Below are 23,445 nucleotides of genomic sequence, written 5' to 3'. Positions count from 1 at the left end.
TTTATCTATAAAGTATGAGGCAAGGTTCTTAGCTGAGAGAGTGGGGGTAGGGGGAGTCATAGGAGGTTTGAGGAGGGATAAAAAGGTTTGGAAGAACTACTATGGATGGTCAGATAGCGAGGGATGTATAGTAGGATTGCCTAGCAGCAGTAAGGGCCCAGTCAAGGTTACATAACATAAATTTGTAGTGGAATTCAATCAGATTAATTGCATGAATTTGTCCACTTTTGTTCAGTAGTACATATGTAGGCATGAAGGTGACAAATCTTGGGAGTGATCCAAGGTTGAGGCTTAGATAATGGGTAATATGATAACAGGGTTAGGGTTTCAAAAAAGGAGGACAGTATAGAGTTGAATTGGGTCAAGAAGGAGTCAGCATAGGTGAGAGGAGGAGTCGATAGCTAGCACAGGAGACATAACCTGGGAGAGAATTGAGGGGTCAAGGGAATGGAGGTCATGGTGCTTATGGAGAGTATAGCTATGTGAGAGAAAGTAAAGGGAGATGTGAAAAGACAATAGATTCTGATCAAATAAGGGAATTTCAGAATTCTTGAACATGGAGGTTGTACATATGTGGGCAATGGAAAAGATGTGACTGAGGTAGAGTGGAGGAGTAGCTCACGGAAGGTGAACAGATTGAAGAACTGAGTGGTTAGAGCATTTGAAGGAGGATCAATATGTATATTAAAGTATTCTAGTATGAAGGCAGGAGTGGGGGAGGAAAGAAAAATTGAAAACCAGGTATCAAACTCATTGAGGAAGGAAGGGGAGTGACCTGGGGATCTCTAGACAACAGCTATCGTGATTTTGATTGGGTGATAGATATGAATAGCATGAACCTCAAAGAAGGTTATTAAGTTTTGGATGAAGGGGGAGAAACTGGAAGTTCCAATGGGGAGCAAGGATTATTCCATTTCCCTTGTCTCAACCAGAAAGCCAAAGTCAATAAGTAAGAACTGACTGAAGATGAAGGAAATATTGTTGTCTATGGAGCAGTCTTTCCAGAAGGCATAGTGGAAGGGCTGGTTGGAGTTAGGATGAAATTATGGGGTGGAAGGGTTAGGGGGATAGAAATGAGAGGTAGGGGAAGTGGAATGAGGTTTAGATGATGATTTACAAGAGTTCAGAGTCACTGGGATGTGAAGGGTATGATCAAGTATGAGATAAAATCATCATTGAGTGGATGACACCACTCCTCAACTTTAAAGTATGGACACATCAGGAGATAAGAGGCCTGAAGTCAAAGAAAGGCTGCTCTTATTTACAGTGGTGGTTCTCTACATCCTAGTTGGAAGGAGGTGAAAGCTGCATTGTGCTTGTATGTATGGAAATGGTTGCTTTGGGGGTAGACAGAAAATGCCCCACCTGGCCCCTAGAAGCCTTTCCTCAGGGGACATGGAGCGGCCAATAGAGGACAGAAGTCTCAGGGTGTTACTAAACTCTTGTTCTGAGGTCTTCTAACCTGATGAGACTAAGACACAGTGGCAGGAAGTGGTAGACTCCCTGCACAGATGGAAGACAACTACCCTGTTCCCCTTACCTTGGGAGACACACTCAGCAGGAAATGGAAGGCTAAGGCTGATGATGATGATGATGATGATGATGATGATGATGATGATGATGATGGCTGCAGAGATGTTCTGATAAGGTTATATTTTAAAAGGCTTGTAACAAGGGTGGAAAGTGGGACATATGTCTAAGCAGAAATGAAAATAAAAAGTTGCAAAAAACTGTGAGAACCTTGTAAGGAAGGACAAAGCATGCAAAACATGCTCAGGACAACAAAACGGCCATTTTCAGCTACACTAGTCGTTTAAAAAAAGGGGGGGCAGAGAATAAGCCCAAAAAGTGATGTAGATTGCAGTATAGGGAGGGCAGCAACTTTATTACTGGAAAGGAAGGAGAATAAAATTCTTCATCTACCCTCTTGGTCACTATTTGTAGGAAACACAAGGACATCATGGAAGTGAAAAATGAAATAGCATGCTCAGAGAACAACTCAGTAAAATCAAAGCTATTCATGGGACAGATTCAATATGAGTCTAAAGCAGACCTGCACAACTTGGCAGTAGGTAAGGCCCAAAATTACAATAGGTTAAACTTCTTCAAGCTGCAGGTATGTTTTTACTGGATCGCTTTCTAAATAAAGGTATAATTAACGATTAAACTATTTTGCAAATAAACTATATTTTTAAAATGGAGATTTTAATTAATACCAATTAATTAAACTTATTACTTAAGATTTTTTATTTATAATGAAATCACATTAATCTTTAAAAATTACTTTGCTAAGTGGTACCAGTTTTAATACATTTTTCAGTTTTTCTTACTGTTTACATTCAGTTAATGGGATATATTGCACTTTTTGTCAGCAGTCAGTTTATCGTACTCTGGAATCATGTTGGAAATTGATTTCTTTAGAAATCTGAAAACAAACCTTAATAGCCACCTCATTTTCTGAGTTTACTTTCTTGAAAAAACATTGTTCCCAACTAAGATTTTTCAATAATTTGGATGCTTAATTTGTTTTTCATCGGTGTCTGATTTGTTTAATCAGGATGTTCTGATTCAAAATGGTGATGAAGATTTCATTCCTTCAGAACAGCTATTACTTCTCAGCAAAGAAGACACAATATTTTGTCTCTTGTATAAATAAACAAGTATCTATGTCCACTTCAGATTAAACACTCTATGTTCTGATTTAATCTTCCATTTTTTATCACCCATTTTATGAAGTCACCCCCAAAACTTTAATGTTAGAATCACAAAAATCACCACAGCAACTGCTCACATACAAAGAAATACTGAACTAAGTGTCTGACCTTGGAAAGAGCACCCGAGACTCATGTAATTTGGAGGGCAGCAACACAGCAAGCCCTCGTGTTGTTGTCACTCACTGCATAGACAGAGTCGGTTGCATTGGCGTGTGGCTGCTCTCACTTTGTTTCTGTTCAATGCCAGTAATACCCCAAAACACAATGGAAAAATATGATTCTTGCTGCTTTCAGACTAGAAACAGACTGACAATGGTTGGTTGTCACAGGTCACATGACAAATAGGAGAGAGTACCCAGTGGCAACCCACCCACTAAGTTATATGATGGGCACAATAGTGCCCACAGTGGAAGGCAGGTTAAGTGGGGCATGAACAAAGTACTTTTATATCCTCTACAGTTTTCACAGGCTGCCTGAAATCCTTTGGTGGGCTGCAAGCAGTTTGTGGGGCATATGTTGTACAGGCCTGGTCTTAATGGAGGTTAACTGGCAATTTGGGAGATGGTTTTGTTGTGTAGGCTGCTATGGTATATTTCAGACCTATTCTTTTTGTTGTTCTGCCATCTGCTGGTCTTCTGAAGTTAGGTTGTTCTCTACATGTCCTCTGCTGTTCTCTTGTGCCACATTCTGGTCTTCTGCTGAATTACCACTACTATGTGGCATGTTCTATTACTCTAATGGAGGTGTTTCAGTTCTTTTAGCACATAACCTCAGGGGCTATGCACATTTTTGGAGATCTTAAGCTTAGAGTGAGTTGACTCCTTTTAATTTTTATAAACTGCCATGATGCCAATTATTATCCATTCAGATCATCAGAAAAACAAGAATTAAAGGGGCTTAGATGGAGCTAATATCCTCTGCCCTTTTTCTCTAGCAAAATCTCTATACTCTCTCTCTGTCTACGCTATACCATTTATAGATGACAGAGGGAAAGCAAAAACTGCTAAACTATTAATTTCTTTCCATTTTCTCCATCAAGTCTCCATATAAAAAAGATAGAACCAATATGATTAAGAAAATAGAAGATAAGTAAGAAAATAGTAGTAAACTACTTTAATGCTATTTTAAGTTAAATCAGTTCCCCAGGTCCAAATTGTACAATTGAAAACTTGCCCAAGTAATTATGATATCATTATTCACAGATGAGAGTTTGAGGGATAAAAGGGATCTTAGAGGATAACTATTCATTGATAGATGTGGAAAATGTGGCCTTGATATGTTAGGTAACTTGACCAAGATCAAACAGGAAGCAAGGGGCCAACTGGGATTTAAACTAAGGTCTTCTGACTTCAAATATGGTGTTCTTTGTATCACAATAATTTTGATAAATTATTTAAATTGGATCAATGTTTTTCATTTACTGTGACACCCAAAAAGGAGGGCAATATTGCAAATATGTTTTAACCAAGGAAGGGTATGATTGGACTATCACCTGCTCAAGCCTACAAACTATTCCTTTCTTATATCATCCCAGGATTGGATTTGCATTTTTGGACATTATACAAGACTGTTGATTCAGTTTGAATTTACAGTCTGCTAAAAGTCCTAGATCTTTCTTCCATGCTGCAGGGCTTTGTCTTTTGCCCCATGATGCTTAAGATTTTTTTTTAAATCAATGTTATGTATAAAACCACAGCAGGTATTCTTATCAAATTTGTAGATTACAAAACCCAGCAGATAGATATGGAAAGAAAAATTCCATTTGAAGTAACTATAAAATGTATAAAATACATTCTACTACCAAGACACACACGGATACTATATGACTACAACTACAAAACATTGTCTACAGAAAGACAATAATTAGAGAAATATTAATTGCTTATAGCTGGGCGGAGGCAATATAATAAAATAACACTAACTAAATTAACTTATTTATGCAGCGTCATGCCAGCCAACCTACCAAAAGATTATTTTATAAAACTAGAAAAAATAATAATGAAATTCTGAAAGACAAGAACCTCAAGGGAAATAATGGGGGGGGGGGAATGGGAGGAAGGAAGGCTAACATATCATCAATATTTGGTACTGGATAAAAGATAGAAATACCTATCAGTGTAATAATTAGGTGCACAACACACAGGAACAAATGAACCTAGTAGTCTAGTGTTCAATAAGGTGGTAAAAGGAGGAAGGGAATAAGTATTTATACAGTGCCTACTATGTGCCAGGCATTATGCTAAGCACTCTCTCATATTAATTTATTTCATCCTTTCAACAGCTCTGCAAAGTAGGTGCTGTTATCATCATTTTAGACTTGAGGTAAGAGAGACAAACAGAGGTTAAATTATTTGCTCAAAGTAACAAAACTATGGAGTATCTAAGGTCTGATTTGAACTCAGGCCTTTACAACTCCAACCCCAGAACTCTATCCACCCACCTATTATACTAAGCACACACACACACACACACACACACACACACACACATACACACACAAAACTGTTGAGAAAATTGGACAGTAGTTTGGAAGAAACTAGGCTTTAAAGAACACTTTATATTATACTAAGATAAGCTCCAAATGCATAAATTACCTAGAAATAAAAGGTCACATAATAAACAAGTTAAAGGAACAAGGAAGAAATGACATTTTAGGCATATGGAAAAGAAAAGAATTCATAGAAAAAAATTACAGAAGATAAAATGGACATATATATTATATATAAAATATATATAATATATATGTATATAAAACAACATATGTTATATAATGAAAACTGTCCATTTTATCTTTTGTGTTCCTTCTTCCCAGTTATTTATTTCCTTTCCAATCTTAGATGCATTGAATTAGTATGTGCAATATATATGTATCCATACATATATATTCCACAAACTAATTCAATGCTGATATATGTGTGTATATATGTGTATGTAGAGTTATCCATTCCACATTGTGACTTTCCCCATTGCAGTTTCAATATGTCACTGATTGGCCTAAGAAATTAAGGGGGTATTACCAGGGGGCATAGGCAAGATGGCTGAGTAAAAGCAGTGACTTGCTTGAGCTCTCCCCCAAACCCCTCCAAATACCTGTAAAAAATGGCCCTAAACAAATTCTAAAGCAGTAGAACCCACAAAAAGACAGAGTGAAACAAATTTACAGCCCAAGACAGCATGGATGGTTGATTGGAAAGGTATATCGTACAGGGCTGTGAGAGGAGCACAGTTTGGCGTGGGCGTGCAGGCAAGGCAGGCCTTAGCTAACCTGGAGCAGGGAGGGATTGTAGGGATCATTTTGTGGTACAGGATTCTCTTGCTTTGACCATGCTTGGATGTGGGTCACAGTTCTGGGTGGTGGTCCTGGGGAAGGGAGGAGCACTGGCTGGAGCTTTAGGGGCAGAGGAAATCCTCCTCACAGTTCCAAGGCAGAAAAGAGGGCTTGTGGTCACTCATAGACCAGAGCACAGTCCAGGAAAGGAGTAAATACCTCGCCCCTTATCATGCCACCGTGGAAGAACTGAAAATTTACAGGTCACTAGAAGTATCTCTGAAAACAGCTGCACAAAACCCCTGAAGCTTGGGACAGTACATTCTCCACACTGGAAGCAGACCCCTATCTTAACAAAGAGATTATAACCCAAGCAGTTGTCTGGGATCATGAGCAAGTAGTTCAACAAGAGTCAGACCACAGAATCTTACTTTGGTGACAAAGAAGATCAAAACATACAACCAGAAGAAGACAACAAAGTCAGAGCTCCTACATCCAAATTCTCCAAGAAAAATGTGAATTGGTCCCAGGCCACGGAAGAGCTCAAAAAGGATTTTGAGAAGCAAGTAAGAGAAGCAGAAAAAAACTGAGGGTAATGAAAGAAAATCATGAAAAACAAGCCAATAGCTTGCTAAATGAGACCCCCCAAAATACTGAAGAAAATAACACCTTAAAAAATAGCCTAACCCAAATGGCAAAAGAGGTCCAAAAAGCCAATGAGGAAAAGAGTGCTTTAAAAAGCAAAATTGGCCAAGTGGAAAAGGAAGTCCAAAAGCTTACTGAAGAAAACTTCCTTAAAAATTAGAATGGAATAATTGGAAGCTAGTGACTTTATGAGAAATCAAGATACTGTAAAACCAAACCAAAAGAATGAAAAAAAAGAAAACAATGTGATCTATCTCTTCGGGAAAACAACTGACCTAGAAAATAGATCCAGGAGAGAGAATTTAAAAATTATTAGACTATCTGAAAGCCATGATGAAAAAAAGACCTAGACATCATCTCTCAAGAAATTATCAAGGAAAAGTGCCTTGATATTTTAGAACCAGAGTGCAAAATAGAAATGGAAAGAATCCACCAATCACCTCCTAAAAGAGATCCCCAAAGGAAAACTTCTAGGAATATTGTAGCCAAATTCCAGAGTTCCCAGGTCAAGGAGAAAATATTGCAAGCAGCCAGAAAGAAACAATTTAAGTACTGTGGAAACACAATCAGGATAACACAAGATTTAGCAGCTTCTACATTAAGGAACTGCAGGTCATGGAATAGAATATTCTGGACAGCAAAGGAGATAGGATTACAACCAAAATCACCTACCCAGAAAAACTGAGCATAATCCTTCAGGGGAAAAAGTGAATATTCAGTGAAATAGAGGACTTTTAAGCATTCTTGATGAAAAGACCAGAGCTGAGTATAAAATTTGACTTTCAGATACAAGATTCAAGAGAAACATGAAGAAGTAAAGAGGAAAGAGAAATCATAAGAGACTTATTAAGGTTGAACTGTTTACATTCTGCATGGAAAGATAATATTTATAACTCATGAGACCTTTGTCAGTATTAGGGAGGGGGAAAATTATATGTATGTATGTATGTATGTATGTATGTATGTATGGATAGATAGAGGGCACAGGGTGAGTTGAAGAGGAAGGGGTGATATCTAGAGAATAAAATTAAGGGTAGAAGAGGATTATGCGGAGAGAAAAAGAAAGAGAGAGGTAGAATGGGGTAAATTATCTCACATAAAACAGACAAGAAAAGGTTTTTACAGTGGAGGGGAAATGGGAGAAGGTAAGAAGGAATGATTGAATCTTATTCCCATTGGATTTGGCTTAAGGAGAGAATAACATAGACACTCAATTAGGTATGGAAATCTATCTTACCCTACAGGAAAATAGGTGGTAAGGGGACAATAGAGCAAGAGGATGATAGAGGGTAGGGCAGATTGGAGGAGGGGGTAATCAGAAGCAAAAACTTCTAAGGAAGGACAGGGTCAAAATAGAGAATAGAATAGATGTGGCATGGGATAGGATAAAAGGAAATGTACTTAGTTTTTCACAACATGACTACTATGGACATGTTTTGCATGACTACACATGCATAACCTGTATTGAGTTGCTTGCCTTCTCAATGAGGATGGGTGGGGAGGGAGGAAGGGAGAAAATTTGAAACCTAAAGTTTTAAAAACAAAAATTTTTTAAAAAAGGTTTTCACATGCAACTAGAAAATAAGTTATAAAGGGATACAGAAATCTATCCTGCCCTAAAGGAAATTGAAAGGGAAGGGGAAAAGAGAAGGCAGGGAGAGATAGAAGAGAGGGCAGATTAGGAGAAGGGGTATTCAGAATGCATGCCATCTTGAGGTGGGGGGAGGGACAAGATCAGGAGAAAATCTGGAACTCAAAACCTTGTGGAAGTGAATGTTGAAAACTAAAAATGAATAAATTAATTTAAAAAAAAGAAATTAAAGAGGGATATTGGGGATGTTTTACAGAAGCCATAAACAACATGTGAAGGCCAGCAGATGACACAGAAAAAAAGTTTAGAAAGTTAGAAATATATTAAATATATGTATAGTATTTTTACTTAACATTGACCTACATATAACCTATAACCAAATACTTAACCCAAATTTTATAATAAGGTATTGTAAATAATCCATAAAACAAAACAAAACAAAACATCATACTTCTTCCATAGTATAAAGGCAGCACCAAAAAAATTTTACACAAATTTTCCAAAAAACTGGGGGGAGTGGGAAAGATACCAAGACCCTAATCCCTCCAATGTGGAGGGGATAACTGTAAGTATGTGTATGTATATTGCACAAATTCAGTGCACCTAAGATTAAATGGGAAATAGATATGTGTGTATGTATATGTGTGTGTATATACATACAAACATACATGTACATAAGTATATATGTATGCATGCATGCATATATATTAGTTCGTAATATATCACAAAGATTCTATGTTATACTCATTTAGATTAGTTTGTGATATATTTATATACATATATACATATGTGTATTTACATATCTCACAAACTAATTCAATGTATCTAAGAGTGGAAGAGAAAAAGATAACTGGGAGGGAAAAAAAAAACCTTGCAGTAAATTTCTTTGATAAAGTTCTCATTTCCAAGATACATAAGAAACTGATTGACATTTTTTAGAACAGATGCATTCCCCAATCCATCAAAGGATATGAATGAGTCTTCTCAAGGGAAGAAATCCAAGTTATCTATAGTCATATGAAAGCCATAAGAAAAGTACTCCAAATCATTAACAATTAGAGAAATGCAAATGAAGGCAACTTGGAGTATCTATCTCATACCTGTTAGATTGTTAAATTTTACAAAAATAGAAAAAAAGAGAAAAAAATTCCCCTCCCTCATACTGACAAAGGTCTCATCATTATAAATATCATCTTTCCATGAAGAATGTAAACAGTTCAACCTTAATAAGTCTCTTATGATTTCTCTTTCCTGTTTACCTCTTCATGTTTCTCTTGAATCTTGTATCTGAAAGTCAAATTTTGTATTCAGCTCTGGTCTTTTCATCAAGAATGCTTTAAAGTCCTCTATTTCACTGAGTGTCCATTTTTTCCCCTGAAGGATTATGCTCAATTTTTCTGGACAGGTGATTTTGGTTGCAATCCTATCTCCTTTGCTGTCCAGAATATTCTATTCCTAGCCCTGCTATGTCCATTAATGTAGTAGCTGCTAAATCTTGTGTTGTCCTGATTGTGTTTCCACAATACTTGAATTGTTCCTTTCTGGCTGCTTGCAATATTTTCTCCTTGACCTGGGAACTATGAGAGGGACTGCGAGAAAGTAGACACATTTATTCACTGTTGTTAGGGCTGTGAATTGTTCCAACCATTCTGGAAAGAAATTTGGAACTATACCAAGAAAGTTACTAAACTGTGCCCTGAAGACTTCAAAAAAGAAAAGAAAAGAAATTCCTATATATACACAAATAACTATAGCAACCTTTTTTACAGTGGCAAATAATAGAAAACTAAGAGAGTATCCATCAATTAGAAAATAACTGAAATGGTATGTATAAGTAATGGAATACTCTTGGGTTATATAAAAAACAGGTGAATTCAGAAAAGCCTGAAGACTTACATGAATATTCTAATATACAAAATGAGCCATACATTTTTGGATGTGGCCAGTAATGGATTTTTAAAAATTATTATGCTTGATTGTTAACACAGGTTTTGTGTTTTTAATGGTTGAGGAAAGGTTTGGGAGGTAAAAAATAAATACATGATTTCTTTTAAAAGGTTAAAAAGTAAAACAATTTTCAGTCTGCAAAAGACAAGGGAAGCTAGATTAAAAAAAAAACAGTTATTAGAGTTGGAAGTGACCTCAGAAGTTATCTAATCTACCTCCTATCAGAAGGATAAATCTTTCCTACATCAAAGAACATTCTCATTTTATGCTGGATGCTCAAATCCAAAAGCATTTTTAAAACTGAAAAGGCTAGAAGTATTGGTTGAATTGAAGTTAATAAATAGAATTTAATAAGTATTAATATTATATTACATTTAGGCTTAAAATCAATTTCTTTAATTTTAGTAATGGGGATCTCTGCATTAACAAGAAAAGCAATATGGTTCAACACTATGAGATAATTTCTTATTTCTTTTGTGAGGCCTCTATAATCCTAATACCTAAACCAGCGAAAGTTAAGAGAAAGATATAGGACTGGAGAGCAATGTCATTAATATATATTTATTTAAAAATAAAAAAAATACTAGGAAACATACAATAGCAATTTATATAAAAATCATTCACTCTGATCAGGCTGAATTTAAAATAGAGATGTAAAGAATAATATTAAATACAAATGTATCTAGAACTATGTGTTTATATCAATATATTTAGAAATAGTCCTTGTGGAGGATAATATTCATCTATAAAAAGCCCACAAAACTGAAGCATATAAGGGTACATTTAATGATTTTTTAAAAACCTATCTAGAACCATCTCCAACCCCTCAAAAAAAAAAAGCCTAGCATTGCATACAATGAGGTACAACTAGAAGTTTTCCCAAAAAATGGAAGGGTAAAAAAAGGGTACCCCCTTTACTTACTAATATTTGATACAGTTAATAGAAAAGCTAGTAATAACAATAAGACCAAAAGAGGAAAGAAATGAAAAGACATAAAAGTAGGCAAAGCATAAATAGCATTGGTGAGTAATATATTATAAAATTACTTCATAAAAATGAACATTTTTATTTTGCAATGACAAAATCCAGGATAGAATAATAGAAAGAGAAGTTCTAATCAAATGAATTACAAAATGCATAACAGTTCTTGGAGTCAATTTATCAAATCATACTCAATACCTGTCTAGATAGAAAATTACTACTTTTAAAAATGAAAGAACTTAAATTATAGGAACAATTTTCAATGCTCATGGTTGGGGATACTAATATAATACAAATTATGAAACTATTGAAATTATTTTGACTAAGGAAATACTTTTATAGTTATACAGTATATCAACAAACTTCATTTGGAAAAATTAAACAATTAGAATATCAAAAAAAATTGGAAAAAAGTAGAATTGAGGAGGGAGCTAGCAATTAGGATCTTAAACTCTAGTATAAGATATCAGTCCTCAAAACTATTTGATACTGATTAAAATAGAAAATTAAATTAAATTTTATAACCCATTGTTCTATAAACCCCCAAAAATATATTAGGTAGGAAAGCTCTCAATTTTGCCAGAATTGCTAAAAAAGAAAGTAGTTTAGCAGAATTTAGATTCAGACTAACAACTTTTACTATATATTATAATAAAACTGAAAATTGATATATGACCTAAATATTAAAGATCACACAGTAACAAAATAGAGAAATATTTCATAAACCTTTCCCAGCTATGATTAGGGTATGAATTCTTCATGCAATAGAGGGGTAAGTATGATTATAAAAGTGAAAAACGTTTCAATTTCAAGAACTTGAAAAGATTTTTCTTGAACAAAATCAATGAAATGAGATACAAAGAGAGCCTGTTCACTGAGAAAAATATTTTAAATCAAATATATTTAATTAGGGTTTAATATGTATTACATATAGGCAATTATCAAAAACATATGTCCAGACACTATTTTCCAATACATAGTCAAAAGATAGGAAAAGATATTTCCTCAAAGGAAAAGGCATGAACCAGTAAAGACCCTAAAGATCACTAATAATAACAAAAATGCAAATCAAAACAACTCTGAGGTTTTACCTTATACCCCAAAATTGTCAACAGTGACAAAAGATAGGAATAATCAATGTTGCAGTGGTTGCAAAAAGACAAGTAAACTAACACAGTGATGATAGCCCTGTAAATTGGTCCAACCCATTATCATGGGAGTAATTTGGGGATTGTACAAGGAAAGTGACTAAAATATCCATACACTTCGAACCAGAGATTTCACTGAAGGGTATACACCTTAAGAAGATAATAAAAACAAATGCCTCATATATACAAAAATAATTCTAGCAACACTTTTTTTTTCAAATTATAAACTGGAGAAAAAGATTAAGTTTACTTTACATCAGTACAAACATCTTTCCAAGTTTTCCTATGCTCATCATGTCTTACAGTACTATAACATTCCATTACATCCTACCTTTTATCACAATTAATTTAGCCATTCACCAATGAATGGCCATTATCTTTTGCTTCTAGGTTGTGACTACAAAAATACCCAAACTGACAGATGACTAAATAGAGATCTGAAATGGTCCAATCTCAGAGAAGGAAATTGAACTAATTATAAAAACTACCAAAGGAAGAAAGCCCAGGCCTTAATGGTTTTACAGGAAATTTCTGTCAAACTTTAAAAGAACGATTAATGTGCATATAACAGAATGTATTTTCAAAAACTGAAAAAGAACTCTATCAAATACATTGTATTGGACCAGCATAGTCCTAATACCTAAACCAGAGAAAGAAAATGCAAAGAAGAACTATAAGTCAATATCATTAATGAATATCAATTGAATTTTAAATAAAATTCTGTCAAGCAGACCACAGTAATTCGTCCAAAAAACCAGTCATTATAACTAAATTGGATTTTTACCAGGATTACAAAAGAAAACAACATTCAAAACTAAAGTATCTAAAATTACATGATTTTTAATCAAATAGGTCGATCTTTCTTTTCCTATATTCATTCTTTTCTAGATGGTTCTATTTCTTTGCCTTCTTTAGTTTATGTTGTTTAGAGTGTTGTTGACAAGTCAAATTATCTGTTTGTACATTTTTTGAAGGAATAATCAGAAAGCCAGTCTTTTAACTATATAGCCATTTTTTTCCTTTGAGGATTAAACTCAGGTGTCCCAAGTATATCATTTTGAGTTGCATTATAAAGTCTTCTACTTTTTCTATTATTTTCTATTATTTATTTTTTAAAAATTGCAAACATTTACAGATTACTCCCACCTTATGAAAGGCCTCATATAAAAAGTAAAATAGTTAAATAAGTCTAACAATACAGTGACATCTAAAAGTGCATGAAATAGTTAATATTTACAGGCATTTATTTCATTAGTCATTAGTTCAATTTCCTTTTTCTTAAAATATTTATTTAAATGTTTGCAATCTTTTTCAAGTTATACTTATCCTTTCTAATTTTTGTATCCTCTCTTTTAACTCATTTGCTTGTACTACAGATTTTCATTGAATTTTCTTCAGCTTGAAATCTTGGGTGGTTTTAGCCTTTTCCCCCCCCCCTTCACTGACTTTCTGATTCCTCCCTTTTTCAGTGAATATACACCCTCAGCTACATGCCTCAGTCTCATAGGAGCATTAACTTTTTAGTAGCCTTGGTACCTAACCAAGGAGTTTCTTTGGTAACAGGGTTGGGCTACACAGATTTCAGTTTCCTTTTCTTAGGGTTTATTGCAACTATGCATGCTGGCCTCATGCTCAACTCCACCTTTTTTCTTTCTATAATTGGGTATCTGCCTTTTTTCATAGCATTTAGGAGAGAGTGCATTCTCAGCAGAAATTTTTCAGCCTTCAGGTTCACTATCCTAGGCGTTGCACCAGACAGTGGAAAACATTTTCTCCACATCTGAGTCTTCTCCCAGAGCCCTCCCATTCCCAAACACGTTTGGGCAAAATCAACGTTTGCTGATTCTTACAGCAAAATGGTAGCCCTGACAGTCTGTACAGCAGGAGTGGAATCTCTTCCAGGTCTTTCAACACTTGCAATTGGTATAGGAATCTGATGGAGTCTGCAGGAGAAGGGGAATCTGTGTGTGGATCCCAGATCAGAAGCTCAAGGGTCAGTGTGTGTGAGCATAAATTTTGATGGAAGGGTCTTGAGTGAATGTCTTTTTTTTTTTAAATGAGGCAATAGGGTTAAGTGACTTGCCCAGGGTCACACAGCAGTGAGTGTTATGTGTCTGAGGCCAAATTTAAACTCAGGTCCCCCTGGCTCTAAGGCCAGAGCTCTGTCCATTGCACCACCCAGCTGCCCCACTGAGGGAAAGTCTTAAGGACTAAACTCCAATGCAAAGTCATAAAGTTCTTAGCCTTGTTTGGCTTCTTTTTTTTTTCCTGAAGATTCAGCAAGAACTGCTCTACACATAAATCACCCCCTCCCTTTTTTGAGTTAATGGAGTATGGAGAACATGTGTGTTTAGCTTTGTTTGTTTGTTTTTGGTTCCTGTTATGTGACCTTGTACCTCTTTATCCCCTTTCTGAATTCACCTATTTCTGTCAAGGAACTACCATCCTTCCAGTCACTAGGTTCAAAAAGTCATTGTTATTCTCAACTTCTCATTCTCCCTCACTCCACTATGCAGTTACCAAATCTTGTCATTTTTAACTTCTCACATTCCTGCAATTTTCACTATTCACAGGACATCCATCTAGACTATTGCAGTAATGTCATTACTGTGCTTTCTGCATTGTGTCCCTCCTTTCTCCAATCAATCCATCATACAGCTACTAAAGTGATTTTCCTAAAGCAGAGATCTAACAATGTTGTCCCAGTTTGATAAACTCCATTTGCTTCCTATTTCCTTTTAAGTTAAATATAAACTATTCTATTTGGCTAGTAATGTCCTTCCCAACTTGGTCCAGCTTATCTTCCCAACTCTGCTATACATTATTCTTCTTCCCATGATCTGTGCTTAAGCCAAACTGATCTTTCTTGTTGTCCACCACACTCCATGCTCCATGTCTGTGTATCTGCACACTTCATGTCTGTAATGTATTCCCTCTCCATTTCCACCACCCTAGAATCTCTTACATGATTTAAAATACCCCTAAAACCACTGTCCATATGATGCTTTTACTGATACTCTCTGAGGCTAGTGATAATCCCCAAATTATCTTGAATTTATTTTGCATGCACTCACATATTTACTTATTATTTTCAATTCTTCACCACTAAAATGTAAGCTTCCTGAACACAGGGACTATTTCGTTTTATGTTTCTATCTCCAGCACTGCACACTGTGTGGCCCATAGCAGTCACTTAAAAATGGTTGTTGATCAATTGGCTCAGTGTGGCAAAAAAGTTTAGAGAGATTGCCTCAGAATAGGAAGACCTGGAAGTCCTGAGTTAAAGTCCTGACTCTGATGCATACAGGCTTCCATGGGTAAGACATTTAACCACATAATGCCCCTGGCCAACTTTCAAAAGTTATAAGCTGAAGAGCTGTATTGGTAGAGGAAATTCCTCCTCTCAGGGATTTCCCATCCAAATAAAATCAAAGGTCCTACTAAATTAACAATAATGATGATGATGATGCTATCACATTTGAAAAGCAGTTTTCAAAGCTCCTCCCTGTGAGTTTGGTACCATAAGCATTAACTCAATTTCATAGGTAAGAAAATTAAGATCAGCTTGGTTTTTAGTAACATGTCAAAGGTCATCAAGTTATTGAATGTAATAGAAGTGATACATGAAGTCTCATACTTCTAACTGCAGAACCAATACTCTTTCCACTAAGCCTATATGTATATCTTCTCAGGAAGCTACCCTGCATAAAGCTACAAGTATGGCATTAATGATATGGCACATACTGACATCCCTCTGCTGAAGAATTTTCAGTCGCTGCCTATTTCCTCTGAGAGAAAAAAAATTAAAAATCATTTGTTTGGTATTTAAGGCCCTTCAGAGTCAGGATCAAGACTACTTTCCAGATTTATTTCACCTTATTCTTCTTCACAAACTGTCCATCTCTGCAAGCTTGGCTTAGTGGCTGTTTTTTGTATACAACATTTAATGTCCTGGTTTCTCTGTTTTTGCACTGTGTATGTCCCTTTCCTGGAGTGTCATCCTTAGGTTCCATATCCTACAGAAGGAATTTCTTGAAATCACATACTCCAATTATTAATGTTGTGCTACTGGTCCTCCCCCCTCCAAAATTATTTTGTAAAACTTTGTAAATTCTTATTTATGTACATTCTTATTTGTGAATACTCTTATTTGTGAGGCAGTTAGGTGGCACATTAGATGGAGGACTAATCTGGAGTCAGGAAGACCTGAGTTCAAACATCACCTCAGACAGCTGAGTCTAGCTGTGTGACTAGGCAAGTCACTTCACATCTATTTGCCTCAGTTTCCTCAACTGTAAAATGAGGATAATAACCTTATAGTGTTGTTATGAGGATAAAATGAGATCATGTTTATAAAACATCTGGCACATAGTACACACTATATAAATGCTTATTCCCTTCCTTCCATATACTGATTTGCATATAATAGATGTTTAATAAATATTTGCAGAAGCTAATTGAACAGCACAAAATCATAGATTTAAAGGTAGGAGAAACTGTAAAAGTAATCTAACCTAACTCATTAATTCCACATATGAGAAAAATGAATCCCAGAGAAACAAAGCAATTCATCTAAAGTCACCCTTGAAGAGAATGTTATTTTTGGATCCATGTTCTCTTGTTTAAAGTCCTTGGCACTTGTTACTACATGATTTCATGTATATTGCCTGTAATAGGGAGGGAACAATGCAAACCTACTATGTACCATTTGGAACGAAGGTTTTGGGAGGGAGAGAGAGGTAATTATTCAGACATTACAATTTGTTATAAAAATTAAATGATACAAAAGCTCAGGATTTTGTCAGTTCCTACTCTTGTCTCTTTAAGTGGCATTATTTCAATTCCACTCTCATTTAAAATCATAGAAGTTGAAGAAATAAAAAAAAAATCCACTGGTACCTATCCCTTTCAAACTCCTTTGGATTGTGCTGTCATCATCAAAGCCAGTAGATCAGACACAGATACTCTACATAAATTCCTTTTAGTAGTTCTTGTTGCTGACCTCCTTGAGTAAGTTAATTACAGGGTCAGAATGTCTATGGGGTTACTAAAGACAATGGCTTACCAGGCATATTTATTATCCACATATCATCTGCTATAAATACACCTTACCACAATCATCATCAGGCTACCTCAGTAGCCTGCAATTTATGAAGGTTATGGGAAATAGTGTGAAGGGTGAAACGCTTTATTAGGGGTGGCTTTCTTCTCTGACCTAGTCCCATGTTCCAACTTGAATATAAATTCATGTATGTGTACTCTTAAGCAATTAGTATTACATCTTACAGACAGTCCCTCAGTTTGTCATGCAAACATTATTGTTAGTATAAAAATATTTTTTTAAATTTTGGAAATTTATTCTTCATTGAGACCATCCACATTTATATATATATATATATATATATATATATATATATATATATATACATATATACATATACATATATGTGTATATATATACACATATATGTATATGTATATATATGTATATATATATATATATATACACACACACACACATATGTGTGTATTCCATATATATACATGGAATAGCTAGGAATAAAGGAGAAATATAACCAAATCCAGCATCCCTTTGTCTCTATTTTAGGAAAAGCTTATGCAAAGCTTTCATCGTTTTCCTTCCAAAAACAAAACAAAACAGAAGAATTATATAAACTATTCACCTTTTTAAAAGGAGACTTTTTCAACCCAATTCATCCAAAAGCAACAATACTCCTCTCCTTGCATCTCTTTTTAATTGTAATCACTGACCAATAACTACTGATCAGAATTTTAGTATGGAAGGTTAACAACACAATACAAACCTCTGTAGAAGTAGAAATGAATGGAAGAAGAAAAATGTCTTTGCTTTAAGAAAATGTTGTCTTGGAATAACCACAAAACAAAAAATATTTTTTCCTCTGTTTATAGATCATAAAGAAGTGTTATTTATAATGAACTGAAAATCAAATGAAAAATACCAATCAAAAAGGGTACCACCTTTCCAAAGGATCTATTTTCTAAATTCATGAATTGATAATTCTAACATCTTGAAGCTGGTTGGATAAAGAATAACATTTTTTTTGTTTGTTTTGTAGAGTGTTACCCGGAATAGCCATAGAAGGTGGCTATGTGGGATGTTAATATTCATTAGGGGGCAAAACCCAAATTATAGTATCCCAAACAATTTGCTTGGAGAGAGATCCAGGACACTTTTTTTTTTCTTGACCCGCCTTCTAAAGGCTGTTCCAATTGCCTAGTCTGCACAAGGAAGAGGGATAATCAAAGGAGAAAAGAAAAGGGGGGGAAATCAGGAAAGAGGAAATGAATGAAAATTGTTTTATTTAACTCCACCTGAAGCTAAGACGCAGCTTTCTTCTGCTGATGATTCCATTACTTTTTTTTTTAATTCCCTCCCAAATTCATCGTTAAGATACTCTAGCGTTTGTTTTGGAAACTACAAACTGAGTTTGGAGGCAGAAAAAAAAAACCAGGAGGCTACTAGCCTTTTGCAGCATCTATTTAGAGTTATTCCATCAAATATTTCGGCAAGCAAGCTGAACTGGTGGCAAAAAACAACGGAAATAACTCCCCCACCCACCAAGCATAATCTAGACATTTGATGCATTTACCATACTCTCTCCTCCTCTTCCTCCCACTTCCTTCCCCACCCCAGACCCGTTACTAGGGTAACTTGAAAAAGAATAAGAAATATAAATTAAAAAAAAAAGTTCCGAGCCCATAGCTATGATCCCATTGCCATGCAGTGAGCAATGCAAGATGTCCAAGGCTGGGGAGCCCAAGCTGTGATCAGAACAAACCTGTTATCTAGCCAGGACAAATAAGATGTTAATTGCAGTCTCACTGAAAAAACTGCTATTGTTCCAGTCAGGGACAGGCAGCAGTTTGGAAGCTACTCTCCTCAGAGTACTGTATCAATTAATCCGTATCGTAGGGCTCAATTGACAGCTCTCGGGGCTGCGACAGGTTTTTTTTCTAAGAGAGGGAGAAGATCAAGTGCTCGATTTACTTCTTCCCCCTACCTTCCTCTTTTTTCTCCTCCCATTACCCGCACCCCTATCCCCCTTTCCCGCCCCCTTCTTTCAATCCCAATCTCAGAGTTTCTCTTACAGTCGGTCGCAACCAGTCCCTCTCGGTGGGAACTGAGGCTGGAAAAACCTCCCAGACGCAGAAACTAACGTTTGCAGGACGGACGTGCTCAGTTTTGAGTAGCCGTGACGTGCAGGCCTGTTGGAGCACACTGGAGTCCCTCTGGCTGTCTCCCTCTCTCTCCTTTCCCGCCTCCCAGTTCTCTACCGCCTCCACTTAGCGCCCCACTCCCGCCTCCCTATTCCATCTCTCCATCTCTCTCTCTCTCTCTCTCTCTCTCTCTCTCTCTCTCTCTCTCTCTCTCTCTCTCACACACACACACACACACACACACACACACACACCACACAAGCACACTGGCACACACTCACAAACACCACAGACAGCACTAAAGAAGGAGAGAGCAGCGCCTGCGGAAGCGCACAGCGAGCTTGGGGAGAGCAACCAAGCGCACCCATGCTAGAGAGGAGAGCGCAGCGCACTCTAACGCGCGCGCGCACCCTGAGACACTGGAGGAAAGCGGGATTCCACGTGCGCGTGCGCGGGCACACACATACACGCGCGCACACACGCACGCACACACACACACTCATACACACACAAGAGAGGGAGAGGAGAGCTCGAGCGCGCGCGCACACACAGACAGAGCTTTACTATCTCTCTCCCTCTCCCTCTCTCGACTCCCTCCTCACTCGGCATTCAAACAGCTTTCCAACATCATCAGCCAAGGATTTTTTTTTCCTAATCGCTGTCCCTCCATCAGTACCTGAGGGGGGAGGAGGAAAAGGAGGAGGGAGAAAAGAGGAACAAGAATAAGCCTGTTAATCTTATACCAATAAAACCACACCAACCCAACAAACCCGCCTAAGCAGCAGCTCCAGCGCTTAGAGTTCTCGCCTCTGCGTTTCCTTGGCATTTTGGCTACTCGGGCTGTTGGGTTAGATTTGGTCAAACAAATCGTTGCTCTTAAGCCAGTTCCAATTTTTTTTTTCCCCTTGCAGTTCTCGACTTGGGCTTTCCCACCCCCTCCGTTCTCCGTTTGGGAGGTTGGATTGAGTTGGACACGGCGCCAACCTCTGGGCTCGCTGGGGGTGTCCTCTGTTTCCCTCTCCTTTTTTTTTTTGCCCCTTTCCTTCTTGTGAATGTGCTTTTCTTTCTTTCTTTTCTTTTTTCTTTTCTTTTCCTTTTTTTTTTTAATCTTGGTTTTGGAGCCTAAGTCGGGGAAAATGGGCAACGGTGATTCGGCCAGAAGGGGAGTCTCTCCATCTCTGTTGTTGGGACGTGTGCCTGTGCTAGGCTCTTAGAGAAATAGCCTCCCTCAGCTTTCGGAGTGGAAGGTAAGGGGTCTGGGGTATTCATTCTCCATGCCCATTACCAGGGATTATTGCTACAGACTTTAGAGCCTGGGATATTGGGAGGGAGCGACAGGAGATGCTTTTACTGGCGGGTTGAGAGGCTGGGGGTGAGGGGAAAACAAACAAAAACAGCCCCCCTCACCTAATATCCTCCCCCTCCCCCCAAAAATATTTCTCTGCATTTACTCATACGCCGCAGTTGAAAAGTTAGAGAAGTGTGTTTTGCGAAAGATCTGCTTCATTGGGAGTCATTTCCAGAGAGACAGAAAATCTGACGTTTGTGTGTGATTGGGGTAATTTTATGAAGGGGGGGAATTTTAGGTTAATAGGAAGTTAAGATGAGGGAAGTCAGTGGGTCTTATAGTGGGGAAAAAATGAGTGGAGTGATGGCGCCGTCTATGTTCAACAAAACTACAGTGTCACCTAGAAAATCAGTTTTACATAGCTCAACTAAATGCCCATTTGCTTTTCAGCAGGAGATCACTAACTAAATAAATAAATGACCTAATCTTAAGATTCTCTGACCAGCCCCCCCCCCACACACTTTCCTTCGTTATTTCTCAAAGAGGAGAAGCAGGTGTTTTAATTGACCCTGCAGTCCTTCCTAGAGGCCATCTCAGTTATTCTTTTACTGGCATTAAGGACAAAATGAGATTTTGTGTACTGAGGCTTTTAAAAATCAAGAACAGTCTTTTCAGGGAGCTCGCCTGAGCAAACGCTGAAGTGAAATCAGGGCTGTTTTGCCAGGTTTTCTAATTCAAGATGAGCAAAGCACTGCAGACATGGACTCCGGCGTATTATGTGGAAGAAAAAGTCGGGAGGTTTCATTTGGAAGAGAAAGAAGACCTCTTTTTGAGTTGCAGATTATAAAATGAATCGTTTTTCATGGTTGGAATTCCTAATTTAGACACTTATTGTCACATTGGCTTTCAACGCCTACACTCTATCCTGTAGAACACTGCGCAGACCTGCATTGCCTGCAAAGTGCTACATGGAGAGAAGGAGATTATTCTCAGAATTTCCATTAACTTTCTTCCTTTTTTAATCGTCTAGATGTTCTATAACTTCACTTCATCAAGAAAAAAAATTGTATTATTCACTGGGCTATATGTTTGGGAGGAAACAGAGGAGCCAGTGTTTTTGACAGCTCTGGCAGTTCTGGTGTTATCTTAAACTGCAACTATAAAGAGGTTTAGAGTTGGTTCTGCATTACCCATGTCAAGACTAAGAGTTTAAATTATAATCTGAAAAGCTCAGAGATCTCTTCAGGGACTTCAATCTGTCGTGTGTGTGTGTGTGTGTGTGTGTGTGTGTGTGTGTGTGTGTGTGTGTGTGTGTGTACGCGCGCGCGCGCGCGCGCGCCTTGGTGTGTTATGCAATGGGAAGGAAGAAGCTTTTTTTTTCTTTCGGTTGGGAGAGAAGAACCTAGGTAAAGCCAAGATTCAAAACTCTAACTGCCTCTGTGTCTGTCTGTTTCTGTTTACAGAACAGCGGAAAAGGCTGCAGTCTAAAGACTTTTAAAATTAACTTGGCATCACTTTTCTCAGCCCAGACACTAACTGGAAAACGAAGTGTCAGTCATTTTTTAAAGAAAAAAAGCAAAAACTTCTTAAAGGTTAAAGCTGAAAACATTCAAGTTATTTTTGGATAACAACATACAGAGGTAAATATAACCAAGGTTGCTATATCATGAAAAGTCAAGGTAAAACAACAACAAAACAGGAGGGGTTTGGGGCCATTACTGGGAAGGAATCCATTCAATACCTGCAATGTGCTAAGATAGAAAAATCTAAAATGTCTTTCATCTGTCATGCACAAATGTTCAAATTGTAGTAAAGTCTAGATAAAAGTACTAATTTTAAAAAGCAATTAAAATCCTGAATCCAGTTCATTGCTGTGGTTCTGGGATTTTTCATTGACATTGCCTTTAGATATAGAAACTAATACAGTGATCTACTTTATGTATCTCAAGAGGGAATGTCACATTGAAATGAATGTCTTTAAATTCTGGTTTTCAGGGGCATGTCAAATAATTTCCCTCTATGTATCTACCTATTTATGCCTTTCCCAGATAATATTTACAAAATTTTAAGAATATAGATTGCTACTTATTTTGTCTCACAGGAATTTATCATTACAGAGACCTTTGTATACCAGGTGGTCCTGCAAAGGCATGTAGACATATGGGAGATAATGTTCCATCTGCAACAAATAATAATTTGTGCATTTTAAAATTGTGGCTGTAACTCATCACAATAACTTTGAACATTTAATATTAAGGAGATAATTTAATAACATCTGTTCCTAAATTTTTAGATTAGATTATGTGAGATGATATATTTCCATGCACAGTTTGGGGTGGGGGGTGAAGCATGTTAACTGATTTTTTAAATGTCTTAAAATTGCCCTGTAGTGACACTTTGTGAAATCTATAGGATTTATTTTAATTTTGTAGTTTTATAATTTACTGACAGGGATAGCTGCTCGATGAGTAAGGACATTCCTATTAACGATCTATTATATCTTATTTTTAATTCGAATTTAGGGAATTGGACCATTGTGAATGGCCACGTGGTGGCGCTGTTCACACAGCATCGAACAATTTCCTTGCGTTATAAAATAAAAATTACCTGCCCTTCTTTTTGTAAAGGGTTTTAACTGAAATCTTGAAAACAGCTGGCCGCA

The 23,445-nt window shown here is 36.8% G+C and overlaps 1 protein-coding gene across 1 annotated transcript in view; it reads left to right on the top strand.

Moving 5' to 3' along the window:
• Nucleotides 1–19,698: 19,698 nt before the first annotated feature.
• ADGRB3 (adhesion G protein-coupled receptor B3) overlaps nt 19,699–23,445 on the top strand; it is an 888,617-nt gene continuing 884,870 nt past the window's right edge. Inside the window, exons 1-2 of the mRNA XM_078155299.1 lie at nt 19,699–20,742; nt 22,247–22,423. The gene's annotated coding sequence lies outside the window, so the exon portion shown is untranslated. The remainder of the gene's footprint in view (nt 20,743–22,246; nt 22,424–23,445) is intronic.

Source organism: Phascolarctos cinereus, unplaced genomic scaffold (genome assembly GCF_003287225.1).
Source record: "Phascolarctos cinereus isolate Bilbo 61053 unplaced genomic scaffold, phaCin_HiC Scaffold_5;HRSCAF=322, whole genome shotgun sequence".
Lineage (NCBI taxonomy): Eukaryota > Metazoa > Chordata > Mammalia > Diprotodontia > Phascolarctidae > Phascolarctos > Phascolarctos cinereus.
Note: the sequence above shows the minus strand (reverse complement) of the source record. Positions and strands in the feature narration are given on the sequence as shown.